The sequence below is a fragment of the Dermacentor andersoni genome, chromosome 5 (genome assembly GCF_023375885.2).
Source record: "Dermacentor andersoni chromosome 5, qqDerAnde1_hic_scaffold, whole genome shotgun sequence".
NCBI lineage: Eukaryota > Metazoa > Arthropoda > Arachnida > Ixodida > Ixodidae > Dermacentor > Dermacentor andersoni.
The window spans coordinates 189,902,025-189,927,669 of record NC_092818.1 but is presented as its reverse complement, the minus strand read 5'-3'; the positions used below and the strand labels follow the sequence as shown (position 1 = coordinate 189,927,669).

The following is a 25,645-nucleotide window of genomic DNA, read 5'->3' as shown; positions in this document are numbered from 1 at the left end:
TACGTCGTCATTGATCTGAAGATTTTCTTTCCTTTCCAGATAGGGGTTGTGAGGAATTCAGGATACTCGCCGTTCTTTTGACGTGTTATATAAACATATTATGATCGATTACCCTTTCTTAAAGTTAGAATGACGGGCGCCTTTTCCTATACAGTGGTTCATGCCCCTCCCCCTTCGCGTCTTCTATTTACATAGCGTTTGTTTCGCATCCGCTGATACCATGAAGAAGCACCAAGACGTCGACAACGTCTTTATCGCGCTTGTAGCTTGAGAACTACTGTGTGCGAAGAGTGACAAGCGTCAGAACGGAACAAACAACGGTTGTGATATGTGATCACAGCACCCACGTACACCTCAGCGCACAGTTCAACGTCCCTTTGTTTGGGCGTGACTCAATCAGTCTACCGGCTACCTCTGTTTGAGTTGTACGTGTGTCATTCGTGCGTATAATACGCTTGCTACAGCGCAGCCACAGGCTGGGAAATGCGTACTACGCATTGGTCGTGAGACGGTTTAGCAAACATCCGGGCGGACGTTTTCTAATTCCGAGCACCACGGCGGATATAGGTGGTGTATACGACTTCGCCGCCGTTGCGCACAGGCGGCGCAAAACGCGAGCGCGGCAGCCCAAAAATACGCTGCTTTCCTTGTGGGTCCGGCAGCCTTGGAGGCAAGCGGTGCGGCCCCGTGCCCTCCCCGAGGGGGGAATCGTATTTCGGTGGTTTTGTAACACAAATGCTCTCAGGATAACGGGACGTTATGCAGGGGGCCGGGTCGAGGACGGAGCTTCACCGAGTGGTGCAAGAGCTGCGAAGGCACATCGACTCTCAAGGGCGCCCGGGCCAAATATTCTTTTGCGACCGAGACGAGGATAGATTCAACAAAATATGCGTGCGAGACTTTGTCTAAACGGGACTGCTTTGCAATCTGTTCCGACCTTATTAGACGTTAGCGGCCCAAAGAGAGGTTCCTAAAAGAAACGCAGTGGACAGAGATTCGCCTTGCATAAGGCACAATTGACTGTACAGCACCGACTTTCAAGGGGCAATGCGAAACCTTCCTCATAGACGTTCAGCGGAAGCAGCTGGCAAAATCTACCGCGTTCAACAAGACAGCGACGCACACAGAGACAAGATCGCAGAGAGAACATTAAACAACATTGGCTAATAAGTCTACCCCACCATCACATTCTGTACCGAAAATGGCTCAGAAAGAATTGTGCCTTACGCGAACAAAGCCAACACTTGCCTCTCTTCACTTTTATTGAACAATGCTATATTCTCCAGACCAATCATATACCATGTTGCCCTACAGTCACAGCTCACGAACATATATACTGGTCAGCATTTTCTTTCCACAAGCCATGCTCCTTTAAGTATTAGGGCTTGCTCCACCAAGTAACAAAGGATCATTCGTGCCAACGTTATCACAATCCTCATAATTAAATCGCTTGGTAAAAGCCAGCCATCAATGATGATTTCTGCAACGATACACATGACCATTCGAGCGTACAAATGCTTCGTGCTAGCCCCAGTCGCTATGTCGAGAGTTGGTGAAACAAAGGTGATTGCCAAGAACAATTTCTTGGAGGTAAAAACTTTTCTGATTTTGCCTTCTGATAAGATTAGCAAAGATCGCTATCTTATTATTTTCTACTTATCGATCTCCTTCCCTCCACCCTGTTCCATCCTTAAGGGTGCAAAGCAAAGGCGTGGGTGTTGCTTTGGTCTATAAGGAAAAGTTCCACGAGAGGAGGGCCAGATATTACGAACAATGCGTCAATAATCAGTACACTTCGTAAACGTCTGCGACCGTTGTGGTCGTTTATCGTAGTTTTCTACCATAGGTGCGCGATCTTGCAAATAACAATACAGCATACGTGTGCTTCTCCCCTATTTCATATAACCGTTTACTCCCTCCAATAATTATTTTGGTTGCCCCGAACATTTGCATTTTCGCATGCAGTAGCACTGTATCATTCTAGCCACGGTCATTCCCAGTAGCGTCGATATGTGCTAGGGGCTAGTAAGTGAAAGTAAGAAGCATACGATATAAATAATAAAAGTGGGAAGAGTGACGAGGAGGAGAGGTGGTGCAACGTGAAAAATCGGGCTCATATCACAGGGATTTGCGAGTGCCCGTGGCGACCGTCTGATCCCTCCTCCTCGCCACCAGTGCTCGCCCTTAGTAGCGCGCGCGCCCTGCTTTGATCCCGCTGCGCGGGTTCATTTTCTGCGCCCGTGGACGACGCGCCGCTGCGAGCGCTAGGACCCAGCAGCGTCGACGTCGACGCCGCGTGACGGTGGCCCCCAGCTGCGGGGCGCTTAGAGGTCTTCTCGCTGCCCGACAGCTGCCTGCTGGCGGCGTCGGACGGCGGGGCAAGCGAGCAGCGAGTTTGGCTGCGCCGTGGCGCAGGGACTGGCGGCGGACGACGTGGCCTCCCCCTCTCTGGCTGGCCGAAATTACATCCCATCGGAACTGCCGCCCCTCCCCCCTTTTCCCCTTACGTTGGCGACAGCGGATACCGATCGAGGCGGGGCTGCGCTGCATTACCGTGCTTCTGTTCACACTGTTGTGAGACGGGCGCGAGAAGAGGGAGGCGTGGGCGACGAAGCGATGTCGGGATCGTTGTCGATGGATGAGCGTGGCGCGACGGTGGTTTGGCGAATGCGTGAAAAAAATGAAGCGAGAATGTTGATAGGCGCGTGATAGGCACCATGCGACAGCCTAGTGTGGTATACTTCAGTAAAAGTAAAAAGAAAAAAAAGAAGGAAACACAACTTTGTGAGATAAAGAATATAATAGTAACGATAAAAATAGCGCGTGAAGAGGTTTTGAGATAATTAGGCTGTTTTGAGCTCCCGTAGATGAATGATGTGCTGGGCTGTAGGAAAGCTTGCGCGGTAGCTCAATGGCTGTGCCGTTCTGCTGCCGAGAAGCACGGGCTCGTGGGCTCGAACTCCGGTCGCGTCGGGCGAACTGGAAAAGGAAAAGAAAAATGAGCGCTCGTTTACAGTGAGTTGGGTCACTTTAATAGAACCCCAGGTGGTCAAAATTAATCTGGAGCCCTTCACATGATATTGTGTGGCTTTAGGGCGTTAAAATGCATGAATCAAATCAAGCCACACACACTCTGAAACTTACATAAAGAGCTGGACTCGCATTCATTTCGAAGTAATTTTGATTATTGGCTCCTAGTTAGTTTGTCCAGTTGTCCTTACAACATAAAAAAAAAAAAATGGGCGGTGGCAGTAGATTCTCTATGCGCAGGGTTTGAAGCGTCCAACTATGAACTGCGGGTCTTATTGTTGGGGAATCGTTTTTCTTAATGTAACAATTTTGATATGGACATAAAAGGATGAGTCAAGGACGTAGTGAAGCCTTTATGCTCTTTGGCCAGTATCATATACGGTGTAAGTGCGCGCATGAAAATCCCGACAACGGCATTTACAATTTCTCGCCTCGGTACATTTTCTGCGGTGGATGTCAATTTCTCGCCTCGGTACGCTTTGGATGTCACAGACAGCCACGTGAAAGACCGTTAACTGTACTGTTCGCACAAGAAGTATAATTGAAGGAACCACCTGGACCTTGTTTAACTCTGTAAAATCCTAAATTTAGTCCTTAATATACCGAGTGGTACTCTTGGAATAATTACCAGCTGCGACGCGTCCACTCCTGTGGCTCAGCGTCGTGTCGCTGTGCGTGCTTCGTCTCCCAGTCACGGAGGCCACACTCTGGTGCGCGAGGAATAAAAAAGAAAAAAAAAAGAGTCCGCATACTGAGATTTCCCAAAGCACTGAAAGTGAAACCAGGTGACCCAGCTATTCGCGCCTCGCATAGACCGGCTGTTACTGCAAAATGTAAAGCTCCTCCGGTTAGGAGGCAGCTACAGTAACCGGTAGCGAATTTTTATTTCGATGTGGGCGAGATGCGAAAACACCCGTGTACTTAGATTTAGGTGCACGTTAAAGAAACCCAGGTAGTCAAAATTTCCGGAGTCCCCCCACTACGGCGTGCCTCATAATCAGAAAGTGGTTTTGGCACGTAAAACCCCATAATTTAATTTTTATTTTTATTTGATCGTATCAATGGTGTTGCACATATAGGTAAAATATAAATCGTGTTGACTCTACCACATACTTCAAGAAGCTTTTGTGGCGGGGCTTTAGCAAAGCGCTATGCGTGAGAAAAAGAGAACGAGACCAGGGACCGTATTTTCTGGCGATAAATTTAATTTCCTATTCTTCTCGTCCTTACTCAATATTGTCGGGTGCCACAGTACCAGCGTTACTGTAAGTATATCCCACTAAATGCGACAGGTGATAGTAAATGAAGAATGAAAAATGAAGACAGAGAGATAAAAGTAAAGGAAAAACAGGGAGATAAAACAGAGGATATCTCCTATTGGCTACCTTGTATCTCCTGTTGGTACCTTGTAGAAAGGGAAAAAGAAGTATAAAACATGAGAGAAACGAAAAGAAGTACTGAGGTGTGGATGAACAATAGAAGACTGTGCGGAGGTTGTCGTGTTTTATTCTTTACAACGAGCAGCCATATCTGCAACGCCGGGGAGTGTGTATAGGGTCTTGTGTTGCCCCTATCTTGTGCGACATTTCTTTGTTTTTTTTTTATAGGTCTTTGGAGCAGGTTTTTAATGGGGGACAGGTTTTAAAAGTTCTTAGGTATGTTGATGATTTTTTAGTGCTTTTAAACAATAAGGGTGACTTTAAATCCCCTGCTTTTATTTTAGAAGCCTTTAAAAGCAAGGCCAAGGGCTAGTTTTTACCCATGAACTTCCTGACGTCACAGGCCTGCAGTTCCTAGATTTAAAACTGTCTTTTGAAGCTGACCACGTCTGCTGGTCCTATCAACCGCGAGCCATGGAGCAATTGCAGCCGTACGATTCCGCGCACTCTAAAGTGGTGAAGCGAGCAGTTGGTAGTCTTTGCTTGGAATCGGCTTTGCGGAAATCGTGCGTACACCAAATGCGGTCTAGTTTTACGAACCAAGTTGGACGCCTTTTGGCAGCTGGTTTCCCTTTGACGGTTAGTAGAGTCTCTTCTGCAAAAAATAAAGCTTGAAGCACGAAGGGCGAGAGCAGAGGTCAAACGACCGAAGGTAAGACCAGAGGTTATTCCCTACGTACAGAAGGTGTCACACAACCTTAAAAAGGTTGCTAACCGTCATGGTATTCCTTTGGTTTTTTCTGCGCCCAACAAGCTTTCGAAGCTGTGTTCTCGAGTTTGCTGTAAGAGCAGGCGGGGCTGCCGCACGAGGCATGAGAAGCCCTTTGTTAAATGCTCCAGATGGGTTGTTTATGCAATACCCTTGCACCCTTGTTGGCAGATCTACATTGCTCAAACCGAGCGTTGTGTGAATGACTGTTTAAGGGAACATGCACAAGAACTAAGGAAAAAAGAGGGTAAGGGCGCACATTTGGTGGCTCATGTTAGCGCGTGTGGTTGTGACGCTCGATTTTCTGCGACTATATATACTATTCTGGGCAGGAGCGGCAGCGCCTCTTCCAGGCTCGCTCTTGAGGCCTTCTTTATCAAGAAGAATAGAGATAGATGTGTAAGTGAGCCTTCTATCACATTACTAGATGCCGAATTTAACTTCTCGCGCAACCGCCTTTGATGTGCATGTACCGGCTTCTCTTCTGCTTGGTAGGCGTATGCGTCACAAGAGGATATATATATATGTACTATCCTTCCTTCCATTAAACAGTTGTGAGTAGCGCTTGTCCTTGTCCGTCTTTCTTGTTACCGTGGTTGTTACTACTTCAAAGTTGTCACGCAGTTTATCAACCTGCCATAGTGTGTCAGAATATAGATACATTCAACCTCGCACTGCGCATAGTGTCGCGCGGTGCACCGAAAAATAGAACAAATCGTCGCAAGATACGCCCCCAGTCCTTCCTTTTACATAGCTGAGACTGCGCTGATGTCTAAGGCACGGATGCATAACAACGCGCACACCTTTCGGCCGTGCTTGCGCTGAGCGCGTTCAGCCTCGCTGGTTCGGGTGCAAGTCAAGAGGGGGACTCGCGATTCAGTTCCAGCGCGGACGGCGCCTGTAGATTGGGAGGAGAAAGGTGTGCTTTGCCGGCTTCTCGCCAACGTGCCGTAGTGCCGTACGGAGAAACTCGCGCAGATGTGCCGTCAGCAGCGCGGCTGGACGGGCCGCGGTGGTGGCACGCGTAGCGCGACAGCCCCGGCGGACCCGCGTATCTGCGCATTGTGTGCCCGTCTCGCTCAGGACGGTGGCCGCCGACAAAAGGCCGCCGGCGCCTTTCATGTCCGGCCGCATCGCTTTTCGATCGGGCACGTATGCAGTAGGCACGCATGCAACGGGCGCGCGCAGGTGCGCACCTTTGCTCCTGACGGGGTACGTCACGACGAGCGTTTCGCGCGAAGCGAGCAGCAGTTTGGCCAGGGCGGGTGTTCGATGCATCGCCGGGTAGAGAGAAGTAGATAAGGAGGCCATACAAGAGGACACGGGGATGAATGAAGCCCTACATTTGGGTCGCGTTGAAAACGTTAGCATTCGGTACACGCGTGCCTGTGCATAGGCGCTCATTTATAGTCTCTGGGTGTGCCCCTGGGTTTTGTAGCAACTCAGGGCTTAGCTTGCATGGTAAACTCGGATAAAACTCTGGAAAAATTCGACCATGTTACTTGTAAGCGCGTAGATGTAGCTAATTATTCAGAGAAGAGAGAGAGAGAGATAAGTCATAAGGTAAATGTAGGGAGGTTAACCAGGCTAAGCCCGGTAAGGTATACCCTCCACTGGGGAAGCGCGAAATTTATGCTTATCCAAAGCCCACGTTGGAACCTATGTGAAGCAAAGCTTTAGAGAAGCAGTTAATGAAATTCTTTTCTAAGTGCGATAGATGCATACATTTTTGGTTATTTTCATGTTATGCAACGTGAAATCTAATGTAAAGTTCATCTTCGGCACCACGCAGTTTACAACTTCAATACTGCGCAATATATAATTTTAGGCATTACGTGGTTCCCAAGCTAAGCCGAAATGCAAACACCAAATTAGGTGGAAGCACAGCGTGATACATTGACGCAGCAATGTCACGAAGGTGTATCGTGCTTGTGGAAGTAGGAAAGGGTATGACAAGTCTATCGACATAGAAGCAAGACACATCTCTGATCACAGATTTAAATATTTTATGCCCCTTGCGTTAAAATGGCATATACTCATTCTAGACGGTACTCGAAGCTCCACCAATAACGGGGATCCACTCCTCTCCATGCCGCATCAAAATAAAGTTTTCTATCTCTCCCTCGAAGAATGAACGCACACCCAGTGGCACACAAACAGTGGTTCATGCCCAGTGGCCCAAAAATTAGGACGTCCAAATGTAAAAGAAATATGAAAACCAATTAAGTCGTCGATTAGGATGCGCTGTTTTATTATGAGGTCTGAAGCGGAAAGAAAACAGAGGAAATGCAGGGAGGTCAGCCAGACGAGTATCCGGTTTGCTACCCTACACAAGGGGTTAAGGAATAAGACAATATAAAGAGGAAGAAAGTGAACACTGCGTATGTACTGTTTGCAGCGACACGCCGCGACGCCAAAGTCTATGCAGCTGCCGCATGAAGTCTGTGTGCTATATATACCTATGTGCTAACATCCTATGTCAAAGTTCTGCGGTGCGATTTAATGTCTGATTAGCAGACAGAGGTGCGTTCACTAGTACTAAGTATAAAAATCGTGTGCCGTAGTGCCTGGATCGCGTGCCTATCATGCGCGAAACCGACGACTACGTGAAACCTCGGGACTTTGTCAAAGAAAGCCTCATTAAAAAAATATGTGTTGGGCACATGCTAAGAAATTTCATAATAGACAGACATTTTTCAACGAGACTTGGAAGAAATATTGACGATTGTTCACCAGACTCTAGACAACGAAAATGGGGGACCCCTACAACCTCTTCATTGGGAACACGACAAATTCACCCGGTTATTAATTCCAAGACGGGTACTCGTACACTCGCAGGCGTTCAGCGGCAACAATGTCGAATTCCTTCCGCTGCAGCACAAAGTCTTCTGTGGTGACTTAACGAAGAGCCACGTCGTCGTTGCCGCAGACCTGCAGCCACCGTCCACGTTTTTTGGAAGTATTATTCTTCGCGCCGCTTAAGAGAACAAAGATCTAAAAACTTTTCGACGAGACCCTCTAGTCTAGTACGGCGTGCACGATGACCAAAGCAACATACTTCGCTCCCGACTCCATGCTGTCCACAAAGCTCATCGAGTTCATTTACGGTGGCACGAGCGCAACCGTTTACGGCGCTGTAGGCTATAAAAAGAGCGCGGCAGTCCGGCTGAAGCTCGGAAAACCACAGACCCAGACAGATGCAGACGCCAAGAACGCAGATGAAGATCGACTGTAAAGAATGCTTTTCAATTCAACGACTTAGCTGGAGTAGAGAGAGAGAGAATGAAGAGGAAAGGCAGGGAGGTTAACCAGATATCAGTCTCCGGTTTGCTACCCTACACTGGGGATGGGGGATAGGGGTTAGAAAGATGACAGAGAGGAAAACGCTAAAAAAAGGGGGGGGGGGAAACACGCACACGTGGAGACGCACACACAAAAGGCGTTCCAGTTAAAGTCGTTCACACAGGCCGGTAGATCGCAAAAAGCGCAATAGCGCTTGCACGGCCTTCTTCTGTGGCGGCAGGTCCTTTCGATGTTGTAGAATTCTTTTTTCGGATAGCGGTTGGTCGTCCAGTTGGTCAAGTTCGTGGCGAAGGCATGCCCTCTGTGGACTGTACTGCGGGCAGGCGCACAGAATATGGCCAATTGATTCTTCATGGCCGCAGTGGACACAGGTTGGGCTGTCAGTCATCCCTATGCGGAATGCATAGGCTTTGGTAAAGGCAACGCCCAACCAAAGCCGATATAAAAGCGTGGCGTCTCTACGGCGAAGCTGTGATGGCGCTCGAAGACTTAGTGTGGGATCAAGTGAGTATAGTCGCGTATTTCTTAAATGTGGCTCATTCCATTGCGACGCAGTGCACTGCCGAGCAAGTAGGCGGAGCTTCCGTGCTGCGTCAGTTCTAGAAAGAGGAATTGGGACGTGATGCTCCTCAGTATGGGCTGAGCGGGCAGCGTGATCCGCCCGTTCATTGCCGATAATCCCGCAGTGACTTGGAAGCCATTGAAAGGTTATTTCATGGCCTGCATCAATTATATGTTGTAACGTCTCTGTAATATGGAATATTAGTTGTTCGTGCGGTCCGCGTCGTAAAGGTGACAGTAGAGACCGCAGTGCCGCCTTCGAATCGCAGAATATTGTCCACTTGTGTGGTGGTTCATCACCAATGTGATGAAGGGCAGTAAAGAGTGCTGCGAGCTCTGCTGCCGTGAGGTGCTAAGTAAGTAAGGTGAGTAAGGTGCTAAGTAGCTGGCGCTGCAGCTGCTGTTGAACTGTTCATTACGTTAAAGCTTTGTTTTCACTGTAGAGCAAGCCAGCTATGAAACAAAGCCTGCTTTCGCCAACTAAAACATTCTGGTGTTTGCTTTCTCTGTATGTTTGCATGTTTGTGAGTAAACTTTAATGATTTTTCGGCTACGGAGGCTGAACACAAAAGGGAGCATGCAGGTTTACGTGTAAGTGAACTGCGCCCAAAAAATAAAACAACTTGCCGCTGCCTTTCCATTGTAGGAGGCGCAGAGGGAGATAATGAATATCGGCGGGCGGTACAAGCGGAGAGGGAGAGGATACCTGGCTGCCTATTGGTTATTCGTGTCTCTTGAAAGCGGCTGATGCCCGTAAGACGCCGTCCACACTTTCATGGCTCATAATTACTGACGTCACACTCGCCTCGAAAGGCGGAGAAGACGTGTTTCCCACTGAGTCGACTTCTGGGGGAGTGTCTCCCCTGTGAGGCAAGCGTGGCATAAATTTTACCGCGAAACGTTCCCATGTCCCTCATTGCCGAGTGATTGGCCAGGACGGGCTTGTTCACGTCTATCAACCAGGTTTTCACTCGTAATAAACCTTTCTCTCGTTTGACTTCGTGGCCGAAGGTGTAAAACGGAGAAGAAATGTCGCTGCTAAAGCTAACGGCGTTGAGACGTCTTTTCTGGCGCAATGGAAACTAAGACTAACTTGCGCCAAACAGAAAAGGTGATAAATGAAGAATAAATATAGCTGCTAAAAAAGGCGCCATGCAATCTAAACTTTCATTCTCAAAGCAAGACACGGTTGGTTGGTACCCTGCCATCGAAGGATTTATTTGTAGCAAGAGCAAAATAATTTTGTTACGAGGGAGAGATAGGCACAGAAAGAGATACACATAGAGAGCTGTGTGTTCTCCAATTGTGCTAATAAGAAATGGGATACAATAAAGAAAACAAGAAAACGCGAACAAAGCCTTTACTTTCAAATATATGGCGCTAGTGCAAAGTTAGGCCACTTCATTCTGCAAATGTACACAGGGGAATACGCGTGTAAAAGCGTTCGCTGGTTAACGTAGCGGTTAGTTTACGATAAGAAGAAGATGCATTTCAATGGTGTCGCAACATCTATCGCATCAGTGAAGTTCAAAAACGGGGAGCCTCGAGTGCGTAAAATATATAATTTGGCGAGAAATTCAAACCTTAATTTGCCTGTGTTGAATTCAGGTAACCTGACGCTCCAGTGATTCAATAGTTTGGTTGGGGAGTCACACCTGAATCATTTATCAACAGCGGGCCGATCGCCTGTGTCATGTGCGCCTTTTCTGTGTCCCGTTTTTTGCGCTGTTAGCTAACGTATGGAGACCACAAAAGTTCACGTACGACGGCATCTGCTAAAAAAAGCTGAATATTCCCGGCCACTCGGAGCACCACCTGGTATGCACGGATAGTGCTATCCGGCTAGTGTATATGGATAATAATTTACTAGCACCGTCACAACCGCTCGGGAATTAAGCGTTTTATCAGATCCCAGAGTCCGCAAATCATTTACATCGAGCGTTCATATCTAATCGCCTTTCAACGGATCTGTTCTAGAGGTTTTTTTATACAATGCTATTGATGTATAGTAACTTGGCAAGCTATGCATAGCCGTATATGGTGTCAAATAAAAATCGGGAAGAACGAACGCAAGTGCTTGGGGAAAATGACGTGACGAGCTCTGAAGTAATAGGGTCCAGATTCACAAAGATTTTCGTTCGTAAGTGATGTTTCACATTGGCCGTCAATTTCGCTTACATTATACGTCAGGATCTGCTGAAATTTTCTGCTACGGACATATTAGCGTAAGGTTTCTTTGTGAATTTGTGACCACAAACATTTCTATCAACTTGTCACTCGTGAAATCTTCCTGTCCTCTGTGATCACTACCGCTGTTTTTTTTTTTCTTTGGCGCTGTTTATTGCTCAGCGTGAAGGTATTCAAGTTTAGGTCTAGTTAATGAAATGCTCACCGAACGTGTACATGCGCAAATAAATTTTGATTAAAAACTCCACCCAACTAATTGCACAGTAGTAGTGACAAAGGCATCAATTTTTATTTGAGCACTTATTACCTACGAGAAATGCGTTTGCGCAGTAAAATTGGTTGAAATAGTTATCGTTGTTTAATGTGTGTGGTTTAAACTGCCTGCTTCATGGATACCATTGTTTTTTTTGTTTTTTTCCTAATAGAAGTTCTGTCCTTCACTCGGATGTTCGCTTTATTGTGTCCCTTCTTTTTAAACAAGATGTCCTTTTATTAACACACTGAAAGTTGAGCGTAAGTGGGGCCAGCAATGATGGCCCTAGCTTTTTTAAGCAAAAGGAGGGGAAAAAAAGATTGTCTACAATAAGCTTCGCACGCATGACAGGAGCGCCTTCTGCATTCTGTGTACCACTTTTTTTTCTCCCCTTGATCTAACTTACTGCGTCTGAGAGATGTGGGAGTAGGGTCCCCTACTGTTTACAAATGTTAAATAGACAGACTACCCCTGCTGCCATGCAACAATGTTTGTTCTAAAATAAAACGTCTGTGACATAGTCGGTGCCATAAAAAAAAAACACGAAAAGAAAGAGTTCCACGTGTCGCTTGTTTGATCAGCTGTGTTTAGGACGGGTATATGCAATAATGTCTCATAAAAGTGCACCACACAAAAAGTACGGCTCTGCTAGCGATCTTTTCATAACACTGTGGTTTTCAGCGCCTGCACATTGAATAATATTGCGTATCGCTGTCGTTGTTCTGATGCACATAGCCAAAGTGAGTTTGTACCTTTGTTTTATATTCAAAATGGACGTCTTCACCTAACAACAAGAATAAAAGGAGGCCGTTCACGTGTTAGAACGGATTTTCGAATCCTGCTTTACAGTTGTGCAAGGGAGTCAGCTTCCAGGTAAGGATACTTTAAATATTACTTTCAAATCACTTCTGGTAGCTCAATGTCATGATAGAAGAAACCTTTACTAATAAATAGACTTAGATGTACAGAATTATTAGCAATTACTGACGCGTTCTTTTTGTCGCAGCTTGTCGTAGGCACCTCTCAAATAAATTATTGGCGTCGCACATTTAAAAGCCACAAGTTTGTACCTGAAATGGAAGTGTATCTGCCTGGTACAGTTACACACATTCGCAGTTGGCGAAGCTAAAGTGAAAAAAGAAATGTGTGGATCCAATGCACATGTTGGAAGTCATGTGAAACAAAGCTTTAGTAAAGTGGTTAAATAAGTACGCTAAAAGCAAATGCGATGAGTATAAATGTGGTTATTTTCTTCATATGCGTCATGTAATGTTTATATCAACGCAAGCACAGGTCACAACTAAGTTTAACTGATGGAATGTTGATGTTTATACACTGCACAGTTAACAAACTTATAAACGAATTCAGGCGGATGCGTAGTGTGGGACACCGACACAGCACTTTCACAAGGACGAAGGCGAAGTATGATACTTGTCGAGGGAAGGATGTTGACGATAGCTGCATGCACAGTGATGTATACCACATACATGGTGTACCTAAACACATTTAAGTATTCTGATTATCCTCAGTGCCAATACCCCTTCTGTAGCATTGGCCAAGGATGGGGAACGTAGCCGCCGTAGTTGCTTAGTGGTTTTAGCATTGTGCTGCTACGCACGAGGTCGCGGGATGAAATCTCTGCCATGGCAGCCGCATTTCGATCGTGTCGAAATTCAAAAATGCCCGTGTTCCGTGCATTGGGTGCACCTTACAGAACCCCAGGTGGTCAAAATTAATGCGAAGGTCCCACTACGGTGCGCCTCACAGTCTTATCGTGGTATAAGCACGTAAAACCCCAGAATGTCTTTTTTTTTTAATGGGAACATACACAGTGGCCCAAAAACGGAGTCTGCAAGGAAAGCTTCGGTTTAAAACTAAACATTTCAACACGATACTGCGGCGCACGCTCTGGCACATCTGTAAAACTACCTCCGTGAATAGACATGTGGTTACGTTAACTACAGGACAATATGTAGACAGATCCAAAAAGACAGATCCCAAAGATTCGGCTGACTAACACCCTTGAAACACAAGACAATTTTATCTTGCGGCCCTCCGCGGTCAAATTATGTATGCGCGCACTTATGGGCGTGTTTTGTCATTTCGCCGACTGCCTTGTGTTCAATCACATTGAACAACAAACTTGTGCAGCCAAGATTAGGTGAAAACCCATGTAAAGAAAGAACGAAACAACACGAGCTCTCGTTGTTTTACTTGTTAGTTGCGTACTGCTTTCGCACAAATCGCCCTCAACAGGCCCGTTGTTTAAGAGCAAGATCAGCACTAGCCTGACTTAACGTTCTTTTGAGAATAATCGTATTTCGGTACCAGCCGCAAGGAAACAAAGGGGTGCAGAAAAAGGATGCCAAAATAGTGAGTTCTTTCCTGGGTTAGAGCGCTTCTTTGTTCTCGGTTCGAAAATGCGGCGTTAGCGAGACGTTACGAGGAGGAGGAGAAAAGAAAAGGGAAGGAAATACAGGGAGGCTAGCAAGTGTCCGGAGTGTACGTGGGCATGAGAAAATGTAGGAATGTTAATTGAAAACACGAACCAACATTGAACCCAGCGTGCTGGCCCAGCGGCTTCAGCGTCGCGCTGCTGAGCCCGACGACGCGAGACTGAATTCCGGCCACGGTGATAGAATTTCGATGGGGGCGATATGCAAAAGCGCCTTTGTACCGTGCATTGGGTGCACGTTAAAGAAACCCGGGTGGTCTAAATTAATCCAGAGTCACCCACTACGGCGTGACTAATAATGACATCATGGTTTTGACACGTAAGACTCCAGAATGGAAAATTTAACCAACATTGATTCCCCGCGATATGACCAGTATCGCGCGTAGGAGCCATTGGTGTTGCATCCTACGGGCATAGAAAACGGAAGCTGCGTAGAATGATGGCAATGCGTGATGCATCGGAACTCTTTAGCTGAGCAAGGAGAAGTTGTGACTTTGACGTTCGATGACTTAGCGCAGTCAAAGCGCGGCAGTCATGGAGCGGTGGACGCAGTAGAGGAGAGCTTCGGATTAATCACCTCCAAAGGTCGGTAGACGAGCGTTTTTTTCCTTTCATCACCCGTGGGAACGCTCTGCCGCGTATATAGAATGCGGACCCCCGAGCTTGTGCTTAGCAACGGGCTATAGCCGTTGCGGTATACCATGGTGGATGCAGGGCGATAACTGAGGACTACAATTTTCGAGTCCATCATATCACTTGTCGCAGATTTTCTGATACCCACAGAAGTTAAATTTCTTTTAGTTATATGCTTACAACAGCATTTCTGCTTGTGACAGCGCGGCGAGGAAGTGTTTCATCCTGGCGTTCATGTCGTGATCACGCTGCAGGCACGTGCTTGGTGATTCCGACCATAACCAAGTTCCTCAGGCTCAAGCTTTCACTAAATTATTTGTGCTTGGTCTTCCTCGCAACTGTGCTGCGGAACAAATCCAATTCAAAGAATAGCACGAAGAAGAAGTACACAGCAATGTAAGAGGCCTGCTATTCCCGTATCACTCTATTTTCTGCTCTCTGTCTCTATGTTATTTCGAGGCTGATAATATACGTGTGTTTATCTTACCGCGCACAGTTTTGCATGTACCACCAATCTTGTGAGAATGAGATTCAGTGGTTGCAAATAAAGATGGACGCAATATCTACCAATTCCGGCGCCGGTTACAAGAATATCATTGGGTCTGCCAGGTTGCAAAGTCCAGTGATGGTTTTACGACATGCGCCGTTCGAGTTACCGCCTAATTTCCTTCCCTCTGGCTTATCTTTTCTAGAGATAGCACGACGCACGCGTCCACCGAACAGGTCCAGTTCGCAACATTTGCGTCGCGTTCAGGCAATGCGCATGCAACCATCTTGTGGACAACCAACCACCAGAAAATGAAACACAAAGACCGCTTCCTTGTTGGATAAAAAGTAACGGCTGTGCGAAAAGAGAACATCTGAAATTGAAGCCAAGTAGGAACACTTGGCTCCGTCAAATACAACACATATTTTAAGCTATATAATAATTCCGAGGTGAAATTTATATTATTAAGTTGGTTTTTATTTACCACTAAATAAATTACCGCATCGAATCGTCACACCGGCGATCTCAGTGAACCCGGTACGAAGTTCGTGAACCGAGGCGCAGTTCGTAAAATGAGGTAAAATATTGGAAGCACTGCTGTTGGTGAACTGAACCTTTCATAAATAGAGGTACCACTGTATTATCTTAAATCGTATTTGAATCACCATTGGTAGGTCTCTGTTAGAACACAACTACTTTGAACACGAAGAAATAAGATTACTTTGTGAATACGGCTCTCCCAAAACAATGCTTTGTTACAGAGTAAGAACTGGCCGTAATTTGCTGGTGTCTAGCTAAATATTGCTCCAGAAAGCGTAGAAAGCAAACCTCATCCATTTATGAGAAGTTTTGTCGCTACGTCTTTCACTCGTGAGAACTGGTAACCAATCTTTGTCGTTGGTATCGATTTTATCCACTGAAGCACGTTTGCACTGATCCACCGGTGCACGTTCTTACGAGTCGTTGTCACATGAAAACGGCTATGTGTATGAAATGGATTGTTTACCCCCCAAAAAATAAATAAATACGAAGGGAAGGAAATTACTGAGGGCAAGGTTTCTTGTGTCTTGTCCAAATAACGCCAATGAGCAATGCTTTGGCAATACACCTAGATTTGGCCTTCTTCAAAGCAAATACCCGGAGATCATCATTTTTGCACAGCTAAACATACCTTACGGAAGCGAGCTGAAATCTTCATGTGCAGCACTTAATATGTGCAACCTTATCTTCGATAGCCTCACAAAGTGCAGGTACTAATTCGCGTCAGAACCTGCATTTACAAAACTTATTTTACGTAGGAATATCTGCTCATTGACTGATGTTCGAGCGTCCGCGGATCACGACAGCAAACAGCGTGATAACGGGACAATCACAGAAGCGATATCCAATTGCAGAATTCCATGAGAGATCTTTTGCGAACACGGGTCCAGATCGTTCTGAGTATGCGAGAAAAATGACTAGTCACAGCATTAGCGTCTCTGCTCTCTCATTAGCTTTTATCCGCACTATTTCTTTAAATCAGCAGGGCATCAGCTGCACTAGGGACCATTTCTACTTATACTATAGTCATACTGGCTCGGCTGACTTTATACGCTAGACTGTTCTTCAATATGGGCAAGACTGGGCAAATGTCCTGTTGTGAAGAATTCCGTAACCAGTTATGGCGAGGACAAAGGTTGAAAACAGAATAACTTTCTGGTTTTCTGGGCACGCATTCACGTGGCATTTCATACACTACACCAGTTAGTAATAACAGACGACAGTAACGGTAGTGTGGCGCCCACCGACGCCGCTACGCGCGGACGCTAAAGGTCTGCGCTCTCGGCGGCACTGCAAAAGATGAGCAAATTAAAGTTGGGCGGCGAGTTCTCGCGGCACAGGCACGGCACGCGTTAGTCCGTTCGAAGAGAGCCCGCTACGCTGGTCCTCTGGTTCTGGCGCTCCGCTGCAACCCCTCGGTTCGCGACAGCAGTAATGGGAACAACCGCAAACAACGGTAACAACCGTTTTAGTAGCAATAGCCGTTAGACAATGAGGGACATCTTTAATGAATGAAATGATTTCTGGATTTGATTCGATTGTCACTCGCGAAACGATGCCATTATAGTTGTCCGCACTAGCAAACTTCAAAGACAAAATAGTGACTCGAAATATATTCGTGCAACTACTCGTTCTGTAAAGGGAATATCAACATATTTTATTTATTCATTTATGTTGTATTGAGAAGGATGACAACATGCACAGTATGTCACCTGCTGCTCCAGAACGTTAAATTGTTAAGTGCATGAAGGATGATAGTTGAAGTGAGACGTTCCGGTTCTTTAGCAGTTCGCAACCAAATGCTGGCAGTCAGAACAAAAAGGACATACAAATTTTAGAAAACAATCTTCTAGCGTTCACAGATGTAGCTCAAGCACTTCACCGATATAGTCGTTTCAAAGAAGATAAGAAATAGAAAAAAAAAGATATAGGTTTTGTACACGTTTCTTTACCACGCAAAAAAACTTTGACGTCATCAAAGTTGAGCTCAGATTCACACTTGAGTAACCTACAAAAACGAAAACAAGTATAATATAAGAAAATAATGAAAATAAAAATAATACAAAGACAGCTCAAGTCAACTGTGTAAATCAAAAGTGGACACTGTCACTATCTATAAGAAACGTAGATGCGTTACTCCATGGTCCAAGGAGGTTTTGTATGTTAAAAAGCCGGTAACCAAATCGATTGAGTGCTATTATCAACATATATGTTTGTGGCTCGTATCTAGGTGCTATTGAGGGTAACTAATTAGGTGGTATTCTACATTTTCCCGCGAGTGTCCACATTCGAGACAACGCAAAGGTGCACAACTTATATGATAAAGAAAACTACTTGTATATTCCACTTCTAACCTTAAGCTATGGGTCACAGAGTCTATGTCGTGTTTGTTATCGATTTGCGCCGGGAAACCTAAGGCATTTCTCCTAAGTGGCATCAAATCGTGACGCTTGACTCAAAATCTTACATAATTGTCATGCCATAGTCCATGCACCCGCCTTTATGAATTACGTAAAATCAACAAGACATACTTATATGTTAGTTTTACCAAGAATTACTCGACACGAATCTTGTTTTCTATCAACATGCGTTCTGCGGCGTTCCTATCGGCTGCCCAAAAATCTGAATTTGGCGACTATGAGCTTTTAGAAGCGTCAACTCGTAGAGTTTCCAAGAATCTTGAACAATATATACACTTGCACTGCGAAATAATATCATCATCTGAGTGTCACCAGACAAGACATCCGTCCCTACAAAATTAAGTATAGGTGGGGAGTCTTTCATAAAAACAGGCAGGTTTGAAAACCTCGATCTTTATAGCATGTCAACGTAGACAGTGGTGAAAATTACATAAGCAGTAAATTTTCTAGGCGCTCACAGAGTATATAGAAGGAGCACTCACATGATTTCCGGTGTTTGAGTACGGTGAAGCTCTTGCGAAAAACAGCTGCCATGCGACCCACTTTCGCTCCCGTTGTCATAACCACAGCGAGCCGGCGGCAATGTTATCCTCGCCGTGATGTCTGAGGCCATGCTGGAATCGAGTATATTTATCGCCTTGTTAGTAAGGGCACGTTCTTCATAATGCCACTTCTGGGCAGAGGTGACCCCACTCATCTCTCTGTGTAGTAAATGCCAGCATCACCCAATCACAGCGAAGATACCATTTCCTTGAGAGCACGCTGGCGCACAATTCCGGTTTTAGGGCAGGATAAAAAAATACCGAACGGATGTTGGAGTGCCACTCTGTAGAGGCGGGTGCACGCAGAACACAAAGGAATGGTCAAGCAAGCGCCCACTGCGAGCTCCAGAGATTTAGCTCGTTGTCGCGGTGACCCTATCCCGCGCGCCAGTCGCGTCTCGTGCTGCCCGAAAGTAGGACAGCGCTAGGTCAACCCTGGGGATTCCCCACTAGGGCCCTTGTCTCCTGTGCACAACAGGTTTCGCGGCTCGTGCATACGCATACTTCGAAAGGAATTCTCCTGCCACATTTCTTATTTATTTATTTATTGCTTGTTCGTATCTCGGTTCCTCTGGCAGTGTTGCTTTTCTGTTCTGTCTTTTTTTTTCAGCTATATAGGCTTATTCTTTGACTCTTACGGTTGACAAAGCGTAAGAGGAATGTCTCCGGAACGTCGTGCGTAAGTATCTAGCTGACTCAAAACGTTACGATCAGTTCTCGCCTTGGGGACACGATCTTGACGCATCCATAGAACAGAGCTTATGTTCATTATATAGCTTATGCTCATGTATATCATTATTTATATCATATGAGGACTAAGTCCTCAGTTTCCATTTATTTTATCTGTTTGCGCGATAAAATTAGGATATTAAGATCAGTTTTTCTTACGTATTTTTATTTTTTCGAACTGTCTCCACTTTATTTTTTGTTATATGTGTATGGGGGGGGGGGGATATTGATTATCTGAACGCATCCTACATTACAGTTACATAAAACATAGGTTTATTTTTATGCGGAGCTCTTTCGTTTTAAAAAAAGAAACTGTTATATCCCGGTCCCTGCCAATCTTGCAGATATATAGGCTATGCGGCTAGGCGAATGTTAGCAGCAAGAAGATTTTCAACAATAATCTTGATAATTTCATGGAATGCGGCTGCCGCGGCTGACTCGACTTGCTGATGATGACAAAACCTGACGGAAGAAGCTCGGATGCAACGTTATCACACACAACTACCGGTAACATAATTGTGAGCCGCCAACGATTTGCAGAGCTTCACTTCTTGCAAAGCGACGTAGTTCGTGCACAGCATCAGGTGATTATAATCATATCTGCGTGCGCTATGGCTGGCAGCACCTTTCGGTATGGAGGGCAATATCCGCACTGAAGAGCAGCTTCAATGGCTAAATTCCATCGAAACATGTCGACTTTTTTCCTAAAGCGAGCATGCATCGGCTTCAGAAGACATGAATAAGGCATGACCATATGACAGGGATCCTGTGGCTTGCAAAAACGATCCTGTGGCTAGTTAGAGTTCTACGGTGCTACAAATCACAGCACCCAATCGGACAGGGAAGGGACGAATGTCCCTGTCCGCTTGTGTGCTGTGATTTGAAATCCTGTCATTGGAATTTGCTTGCGCCTTTCAAATGTAAGGCGAAATACTCTGGTACAGTGCATTTATCACCTTATTATAAACTTTCTTGGTGCGCATTGGGACTATGCTCGGTGAAACGTTAATATTGTCCAGGTTAGTGAATATCAACTCTTTCAAACACGAATCGACTAGAATAGTAAGTATTGAATATCGAATCGAATACCGAATAGTGAAATCGAGACGCATATATTTACCGCTAGATATTTATTTAAGTATAATTAGGTACCATGCGTCTACTGACTAGTGCAAGAAAGACAACTAAATATCAGGGACAAAGGATCAGTTTTAAGCACAACTTCAATAACTGACATCAAGGAGCAGGATGAAAAGAAAGGAAGGAAAGGTAGGGAGGTCAACCAGACGCACGTCCGGTTTGCTATACTACGCAGGGGAAGGGGTTTAATTAAGGGAAGAAAAGAAAGGAGAGGGAGGGAAGAATGTACTATCGGTTTGAAACTGACATCAAAGAAAATCCCTGCATGAATAGCCTCTCAACATACGCAAAACCTTGTTGCAAAGAAGTTTTCCAAGAATGGGAATGGCTGCTGTATGACTCGCTTTCCAAAAAAAAAATTAATAGAATATTGCCGAAAGAAGATCACAACTTCTGATCTGAAGATCTGACGTTCTGAGATCTGAAGTTGAGATCTGAAGTTGTGAAACCTAAGTATATACGGACACTCACGGCGACGCCGACGGGAGAAATTCGCTTGGGGTGTGCTAGCACAATAATGATTGAAAAAAGCTCCTGAAGGACTGGTGCGCCCTAGACACATTCCAAAGCCTGGCTGCAAAAAAAAAGAAAGAAAAAAGAAACGTAACTGGCGTAGAAGATAAGACTCTTACATGGTCAACTTTCCAGAATCACTAAAGGAGAGACCACTTGCAAAAATTAAGGTTGTCATGTGGGCTTCCACCGCGAAGTTATAAACAAAGCTCGCTTTGCCGATTTTGTATCTGCATTTCTCCGAAAACCTTTTTCCTTGTTCCACTTCTGATAACTTGTGATACTTGTTTAGCAGGCAGAAAGCACTAGCGAGGCTTTAACAGCAAGCTTCGTGAAATATATTATTAGCCTCCACTATTCGAAAATACCGAATAATTCGTTTTCCAATACGAATGCGAAGAGTAACCGCGTAATATTCAACTTGTATACGGAATATCGAATATTCACCCATTCCTACGATAACGTCAAGGACAAATTTGAAATGTATATGAAAACCTTGATAAGATGTCTCAGTTGCTTCATTTACACAACTGCAACAAAATAATTTTAAGCTAATTAATATAAATTTGTGAACATTCATTGACCAACTGTGATGTGCGGACTACTGCAAGGTGGAAGCAGATTCATGAAACGCTATGTTGCCGTACACACGACTGCCATAGAAAGCAATCTCATTTACGGCATCGTAAGAATGACGGAAAAAAAGTTAGCTTTCCTGCTCAAAAATCTAGCATCTCCTGTACTGCTAGTTGGAGTCCGCCGTTGCGCAGCCGAGCCTTGTGATTAGCACAGTGTTTGTTGCAATGAGCTCCCGGCCACACTCGTGGCCCAGTAAAATTTTTCTTGAAATGCGAAGCTTTCTTTCTGGCTAACCAATAAAGTTTTTACTAACAACGCCATGTGACAGTAAAATGGGTGACAATTATCTATGCTTTGAGTTTGTAAGTCTTAGTTACACTTCTTTTTAAGTGTACAACATTTAATGGATGTTAGCGCCTTTAAATGATGCCGGCTACTCTCTGTTTGATGTCGAAGTGCAAATAATGAAGGCCGCATACATGAAAAAATCCCCCCCCCCCTCATAAAAGCACATTCAAACTTCATATAAGTGAAATACTGAATCTTCACGTGAAATAATAAAGAGATAGAAGAACAAACAAACAAGAAGTTGAGTCACATTACTGCACTAAAGTTGAGGCACATAACAACGCACGGAATAAGTTCACACGAAGACACATGACGCCAGGCACGGAATAGAACAAGGTATGGCCAAATTAACCACACAGAAGCGAGCTTGCCATAAATAAATACTCTACTCACTATTTTCTTGGATTATCGCTCACTTCCAGAAATCTCTCTTGCGGTATTAACGCTCGCCTTTGCAATGAATATGTTGGTCATGGATCCTATAGGAGATCTTGAGGCTGAAGGGCCTGCGTTCCAATCTTAATAAATTGCATACTTAACGTTGCCTTTGTGTGTCGTACCGTGGGCATTCTAGTAGATGTACATCCTCATCCATGTTCCCACAAGTGCATTTCGGGCTGTCAGCTCGTGAAATTTTACACCGCTGCTTGCTATATGATTTTTACTGTGTTGCCCTTACGACATTTTGAAACATTTGTGAAAACAGCGACTCCAACGCAAGTAGCAGGGTTACCTGCAGACACATCGGTCAGAGAACGTCGGTGGCGGCACCTGGCCATCAAAATTTTTTTATGACCTTAGCAGGTTTTGTGTGGCTGATCCACGAAATGCAGTCTTTAAGCTTGCTTCGCAAACGTCGGTAAAAAACAACGTAACTTGCACGACGGTGAATTTTCACGTAGATAAAACACCAGCGCACTTGTGCACCCCACTTCTCATTACCTATCCAGTTCCATATGCATCTTGCCGCAGAACTACAACTTCCTTTACTCTCATTTACTTTTTACGGAGAGCAATTAGGCAAGATTGTCTTTTTTCCCTTTAAATTTACTTCTGGCCCTCCAGCGTCAGCCATGCGCTGCAAGCGGAGCAGATTGCGCCCATTCGGCACAAAAGGATCCCTTTGTCGGCCAAAAGAGTTCTTTCCCAGTAACGCCATCTTAGAGCAGCGACCGCGATGAACGGCGGCCAGCGGCGGTCATTCAGAGAACGCACGCGTTGCCCGACTTCCATGAAGATCCGCGAGCGCATACGCGACGTACTAGCGCGCCGCGCGCGCGCTGGCGCACTGTTTCCAGTGCGACCTGCAAGCAGCGTTTGGGTGAACCCGCCACCCGGCGCCTCTGCGACGCCACGTCGCGACAGCTCGGTTTAGGCTTTTGATCGCTTAATCACCCGCCTTCAACACCCGCGCGCGTTCGCGCCGCTTAATTCCAGGAGTTTTAACGGGGCCCGCTCCGAGTGTGTAAGGTAGACGGACTCTGCCCTCTGACCTTTCCCTCGGAAGACGGCCGCAATAGCAGGCGAGATGCATGGTCGTGCGGGCCCGTCCCTTGTCTTACATTACCTGTCTCCCTCTCCCGCTAAACATTTTCTGGTTCTTGCAACATCCATTGAAGTTGTTAGGCTAGAGGAAGGCTATTTCCCTGTCACAGACTACGCGTTCTCTATTTCAGACGGTCTTGTTCTTTCTTATGTCAAAAAGATAAATCTTTCACGACTCTATTTAGAGAGAAAGAGAGCTTCTTTAATTAATGCTGGAGGAGAGGTTTGTCTGGCGGCACACCTAGCATGCTACTTCAAGTGATTTTGATATAAATGTGATTATAAGACACGATACACTTAACACACACGTAACACACACATAATGCGGCATACAGTACTAAAGCGTCTCGTTGAGACCAGTGCCTCGGCAAAGTTCAGAGCGTGGACATGTGCGTCTCGCGCTTCATATATGTGTTCACCAGCGATAACGCGCGCGCATGCGCGTCACTGCAAAGCAGTGGAAAGTATAGCCGACCGGTCCCAATCCTGATTGACTTTTACCTGCCATTCGCTTTGACAATTTAACGGCTATATGCCGCAACTCGATTCACATCGAAAGTGTCTCTAGACTCCCTACAAATGGGGGCCTCCTGCCCAATAGCCCAACACCTCATTCCTCTACAGAACACGCCCGGGGCTCTGGGCCGCTTGAATAAAATATATTTCTGCTCTTTCTCCCATCCCCCGACTCACCTCTGTGTTTTCCGCACCCTTTGCTTCATCGCAGGGCTTTGAAGCTCCGACGCCAGCCACACGGCGGGCGCCTTCCGCGCACCGGGCCCTCCTTCCTCCTCCTCCCCCACGCCTCCTTTGCATCACCCGCCGGGATGGGTTGCGCCCGCTCAGCGGAAAACATCGAAAGCCCCGTTCAGAGGCGCGCGCACGTCACTTGGTCGCCGGCGACTCTTGGGCGCCTCTTGATGTCAACGACTCCCGTGCTTTGTGCGCCCAAACAGCGGCGTGCCATGGCCCGGGAGTGCGCGAGAGGCGCGGCCCAACATTTAGGGCGACCCGCCCGTTCTGCACCGGGATCCTGTGCCTGGGTTCGGCCCCCTTTCGCCTAGCCTCGCCTTTATTTTATCGTTTCTGCGCCGATGGGAGTCGTTCGAATTACGTGTATACAACGCGTGCATATGGATGTACTCGAGTCAGTGCACCAATATTGAAGAATGTCTCTGCGAGCCGACTTGTTGACCCCGTGTTCATAGCAACCCGACAAGTGTCTCACGAAGCCTGCTTATTTCAATATTTTGCTACTTCTTTGGACTTTTTTCTTCAGAGCTCGGGGGGTGTGTGCGATTTTACGGAGCAAGCGCAGGGGATACATTATTTTTTACCCATTTGTAAGTATAGACGCACGCCGAATGCCCCTTTCCCTCGGCATTCTGAAATTGCTTAGCACAACGCGTTACCATTTTTACTAGAGCCCAAAAAATTATTTAAATAAGTATGCATTGTTGTCATAGTTTGTGGACTATGACCCTTTAGCATTACACTTCGTATAGCACGGAGTTCTCAACGATTCATTGGTTAAATGACCGTTGGAAGATGTGTAGGGGGCTTAGGTAAAACGACAAATTTCGGGACTTTTCTTTTTGTTGAGTTTGATAAACAACTTGTGCAAAAGTCACAGCGATGTAATTGCATCATCGCGTGGAATAATGGCAAATTATATGCGGGCTCTGCTTGCACCTACGGCAAGACATTTAGGGCAATTACTGACAAAGAACTGAGAGAGAGCGAACTTTATTTACAGAAAGGCAGAGTGGTCTGTCTCAGTTATAGCTGTCTCTGGCCTACTACTCTGCTCAGGAGAAAGGGGACAGAGAAAAAAATTAGCGATCATGATGAAGATAACAAATTGGGTATACCTACCGGACAGGCCGCCACTGGAATTTGAACCCGGCAACGTTTAACGTTAGAACGTTATCTAGTGAGGCTAGTCTAGCAGTGTTATTGGAGCAATTAGAGGGTAGTAAACGGGATATAATAGGGCTCAGTGAGGTTAGGAGGACAAAAGAAGCATATACAGTGCTAAAAAGCGGGCACGTACTGTGCTACCGGGGCTAAGCGGAGAGACGAGAACTAGGAGTCGGATTCCTGATTAATAAGGATATAGTTGGTAACATACAGGAATTCTATAGCATTATAACGAGAGGGTGGCAGGTCTTGTTGCGAAACTTAATAAGAGGCACAAATTGAAGGTCGTACAGGTCTACGCCCCTACATCCA

At 45.8% G+C, this 25,645-nt stretch overlaps 1 long non-coding RNA gene across 2 annotated transcripts in view; it reads right to left on the bottom strand.

Annotated features, from left to right (window-relative positions):
* Positions 1-2,781: 2,781 nt before the first annotated feature.
* Positions 2,782-25,645, bottom strand: part of LOC129385176 (uncharacterized) — a 288,497-nt gene continuing 265,633 nt past the window's right edge. For both annotated transcript variants that reach the window (XR_011894856.1, XR_008612767.2), the window contains 2 exons: positions 3,659-3,737; positions 2,782-2,979 (listed from right to left, as the gene is read on the bottom strand). This is a non-coding gene — a long non-coding RNA (uncharacterized lncRNA). The remainder of the gene's footprint in view (positions 2,980-3,658; positions 3,738-25,645) is intronic.